The following is a 5,488-nucleotide window of genomic DNA, read 5'->3' on the forward strand; positions in this document are numbered from 1 at the left end:
TGTTATGCTTTAAAATAATTGCGTGAGAGCTTTACAATAATCAACCGCGTGAGAGCTTTAAAATAATTGCATTTTATAATTTGATAATTTGAATAACTGTCTGGAACTATTACAATAACAGCTAATAGGCATTACAAAAACAACTATCTGAAAAATTGTTCAATCAATCAATAACAGCTGTCTAAACATTAGATTATCCGACAAATCCATCTACAATTGTTGCTCTTTTATGCTTTTCGCCGAGAAGAACCTTTAACGGCTGCTGTTTTAAACCTTTTCATGCCCGCTCTTCTGTCTTTTAAAAGATATTTCTCTACTTCCAATATGCTCTCCCTCAAAATTTTCACCTGTTCCAAAAGAGACGCTCTTGACTCGTTGACATCCGACATCAACAAAATAGCCACCATCTCAATCCATATAGGAATCCTCTCAACTTTCTTCTTAACTGAATACAATACCTTCTCGTGCTTTCCTTCATATGTGAGCATGTGAAACATGGTAAAAAATCCCGATTCCTTATCAGTCTTGACATTCGATTTCCATTCAAAATCAACATTCACGAATGTAAATGTGTTAATGAGAACCTCTTCTTTTGTTGTTTTTCTTGTATCCAAAAAGTCAGAAAAACAATCAACCTACAACATGTACAAACAAAAAAGGGATTAGAAAACACGAGTATACAATAACTGGTTAAAAACAATACAATAACTGTGTTACAACAATACAATAGTTCTGATTGAAATTAGAATTTGTATATAGTTAGGATTTAGAAAAACGTACTGCAATCTTTGCAAGTCTGTAGAAATCAGATTTTCCCAAACTTCATGCAACGTATGGTCCATCACATCAACCGTCTTGTTCATAAAGTTCACACAAACACAAAAGTAGTGCTTATCTAAGGACAACGGGATGAAGACACCGTCCACATCTATCTCAGAGTTTACAACGTTTTCACCTAAAAAATAGTTCCAAAACCGCGCAACCTTGTCTTTTTGGCTGTCAGATGAGGCATCAATATCCCCTCCTTGGTCTAGCATGTCTTCAAAGATTCCCTATAAATACCATAAAAGTGAAGAAAATAGAAGATGAATGATAAAACATTCTATAATAACTGCACAATGAAAAACAGATAATACCATATGTTGTGTCCCAAGGAACATCATCATTGGCGCTTCTTTCTCTTTAACCTCCATGAAATTCAAGACAACTGACCAGGCAGCTATTATGCACAACTCAGTGTAATTTTTAGGCTTTGTAGAAAGAATATCAGACATATCCAAGATAGCATTTCCCGCAGAAAGCAAAAGTTCATTGCAAAGGAGTAAAAAAAAGCTTAGTAATATTAAAAAAAACTGAGTTTTCATTTGTAAAAAAATAAAAAATAAGTCACTACTAGATACAATAACTGAGTTTTCATAATACAACAACTAGGGTAATGTATACAATAATCGAGTTGTAATGTTACAGCAACTGAATTTGTAAAAAAGATAGAATAATTGAATTTGTATAATACAATAACTGCAATACAGTATTCAACAACTTGTTTCTCATTGAGTTTGGAGAAAAGAACATACTCATTTTCAATATTGTAATCATCCAAGAAACAATAATCAACAACTTGTTTCTTCTTGCTTGGCATTGCATGTGTATATCTGCTGTTAGCCCTCATAACTTTGGACACGACAACAAGAATTGTATCTGCCTTGCCACAGTTTATTGAGTAGCCAAGACCATCAGAGTTCGGTCTCCTAAAACTACCTCGGACTAATCTAATCATCTCATCGCTCATAGGTGTATCGGGCATCATTTTTTTCCAGGCACCGGAGTACTTACACCATCATCCAGTTTCTCTGCCATAACCCTAGGAGCTTCCAAACCCTCTGCTTCACACCTCATGGCTTTCAACTCAGCTTGCTTATGCTTCTCAACCAAAACAGGCAGCAAAGGTGCATTTACCTTTGTAAATGCATCAACTAAATCCAACAACTTTTTCCTCTCTAGGTTGATATCGGCTAAAACCAAGATGGTAGCTATCTCAGCTCTATAAATGATCCTTTTCAATGGATCATGCAACTCCGATGTGAACAACTTCCCAACATAAAACATCATATGAATCATGACAAAAACACTACAATCCAAGTTCTGAGAACCTTCCGATTTCCACCCAAAAGCCACATCTACAAGTTTGAAATTGTAGACCTCACTGCCTCTTTCAAACCCTTTCTCGACAAGAAAACTACCAAATATTTCAACCTGGTTAAATTTTAAAATCAAAATTCATCCTTCAAGAACAAAAAACATATCTAAAAGAAGTAGATGAAGAAAAAAAACTTAGAATAAGGTACGTACAATAGAGTTGGTAGCCGACACCCAGATACTATCTTCAAAATCATCATATACACGATTGTCAAGATAGTCCACAGTCTTCCCCACAAAATTAACAGCAACACAGAAAAAATGATCTCCAAAATGAACAGGAATAAAAACCTGACATGATAAAACAGGCGTTCATACTAAATTTAAAAAAAAAAGTCTATGAACCTTGGCTGTTCTCAACGATAAAGCTGATCAACAGAAGAAAAAAAGAAGAGAAAGGATTGGAAAATTACCAAATCGGCCCCAATGTCAAGGGAACCTTGGCTGTTCTCAATGATGGTGTCCCAAGCATTAAAAATTTCCTTTATGTATAAATCTTTCTCATCATCAGCAGCTTTGATAAGCTTAAACAAAGAGGCCTGTGAAAAATATTACCACACTATAAGAGAAATGAAGTATCACAATTGCAAAAACTTTGGTTAACTGAATACAATAACAACTATTCTGCATTACAATAACTATCATTGTACAATACAATAACCGCTATAAAATTTAAAATAATACATCACAAAAATAAAAAAAAAACACAATAACAACTTCATTATAATACAATAACCACACTAATATATTGAAATAACAAAAAAAAAATAACAAAAGTCTGAAAAATAGGAAAACTTGTTTAGCTGAATAAAATAACGACTAACATGTTTTACAATAACCAAGTCACTACAATAGAATAACTGTTATAACCATTTTGAAATAACTGATACTGAAATATATAACAAATTGCACATACTGAATGACTTGTACATAAAAAACTTCTTGTGGGGGATAACCCTTTCCCAGCGTTGACCAGCATGTCATTAAGTAAAAATGACCAGCAGTCAATCACGTTCGATGTGATCATAGTCTTAGCAGACAATGAAATAATGTCATCTCGAGTTAACATATTGTGAAATGAAAACACGACCAAATCCTCCCTATCATATTGAAACAAATTATATAGTTAAACAAAAACACAAAAAACAATAAGCTTTTAAAAAATGGATATAATAACAAAAAAAAGGTAAGGAAAAACATATAATACTTACCCAATCCGTAAGTCATGATCGTGCAAAAAACAGTAATCAAGTATATTCTTCCTCCGCCTTAAAATAGGAGCAAAAAGCTCCTTGAACTCACACAAAAATGCAGACACTACAACTGCATCAGGATCAGGTGATTCGCAATCTAAATCACACCCTATACCACAATTCCTAAAAAACATATGCTCATGCATAACGTCTAAATGCAGCAGATAAGTATTTATGACAGATCTATCTTGAATTCTATCACCAACAAGAGCCTCGCTGACAACTTTGTTAACAACGCCAGCCACATTACTCAACTCCACAGCTTCACACTCAACATCAATATTCTCAATGCTGACATTATTTGGCACCTCCTCATTCGGTTTCTCAACCACTACATCATGGATCTTATTTTTACCTTTCTCCCGAGAATAAACCACCTTATATTTTTCTGGATCGAACGCTAAACCCCCATTCCTTTCATCTTTCCCCTTTTCATGCTCAATGCAAAAACTTTCATACAATGGCAGTCTACTTCCCACTTGTTTCATTTCCTCAGCTTTTTCGCAAATAAAATTGAAATATTTAGTGAACAAAGAATTGTCGTCACTAATAAAAACAGCAGTCAAAGAAACTAAAGTGGCTGTCAAAGAATCTTCAACTGAAGAAGAACCGCACTCATTTCCCATCGCTTCCTTCCGTTGCGTGTACAAATGGAGAAATATCTCAACATCCCTCTTCATCATCAAAAAATGTGCTTGGGAAACCTAAGAAAAACAAAAATAATGAAAAAATAATTATACTAAGTCTTTACAATAATTGTTATACTAATTGAAAACAATAACTGCTATAAAGTTTTAAAATAACTAAACTACATCTTTACAATAACTACAAATCAGTCTTATTATTAGTTATAGAAAATAACAAAGTCATAAATTACACAAGAATGATTGGAACTTACATCAGCAGCCTTTGCTCGAATAACATCATCAGTATCAAAACAGTCAGGCAGTTCCAGATACTTTTTTCTAGGTTCAGGTTTATCAACAACGACTGCACATATCTCAACAGCCTTTGCTTCTCTTAAGCGTTTGCAGACAGGATAGACACCGTTGATATATTCCCCATTCCCTAACGAACCAAAGTTGAGCTCTAAGGTATCCCTTCTAATAAAAGATTTCTCATCCCAATGCTTGATAAGAGGAGTCTCAGAAGACATTGTATCTTCCTTAAAATGCATACGATGAAAGTATGAAACCATAACAACAAGTATACAACCACGCAAAGTAGACGACCCAGTTCTACACCGCTCAATACCCTCGACTAATTTATCAAACGCATACCCACATCAATCCAAATGGTGGATACGTGAAACATCTTGCACCATTTTAAAAATTGAAAAGTCAATTGCATAATTTGAAGGGGGAGAAAGGACAATGGACATAGCATAAAGGACAAACAACTTCCGAAATTCATCTCCCCCATCATCTCCCATACCATTAATTGCATTATAAACAGCAGGGATAGTAACATAATTTGTCCCTTCTACATTAAAATCTTCCGAAACTCGGCTTTCAACGTCTCTTATGAAGACAAGAAACTATGTCCAGTGTAAACAACCTCAACCTTATCACCACCGTTTGGCAATCCAAAAACATCATACACATCATCTTTTAACAGAAAAAACTTGATATATTTTGCTTGAAAAATATGAGCAGTTGCATTAAAGTGTTTTATAAACAATGGTATAACACCCAATGGCAAACTGTTCACTTTAAAATCAAGCAAAGCACCAAATCCGATCTCAATGACAGCCTTTCGCTGATTTGGACCAAGTTGTTTTACCAGGTTAACCAAACCATTAGGATGACAGCTCACTTTAATGTTTTCAGCGCTGAAATGAAAAAACAATCAAAAAATAAAGAGTGACACATCAAAACAAGGAGAATAAACAGAAACTCAAAACAGGGGGGAGGAAAATATACTCACATGTTCACCCTTGGAGTTCCAGGAACCTTATTGAGCTTCTTTTTTGGAAAATTTACTTTTGAGCGTTTTAAATCAGCTCTATTACTAACTTCAGGCTCCCTGTTACGTTTAGG

Source organism: Silene latifolia, chromosome 3 (genome assembly GCF_048544455.1).
Source record: "Silene latifolia isolate original U9 population chromosome 3, ASM4854445v1, whole genome shotgun sequence".
Taxonomy (NCBI): Eukaryota; Viridiplantae; Streptophyta; class Magnoliopsida; order Caryophyllales; family Caryophyllaceae; genus Silene; species Silene latifolia.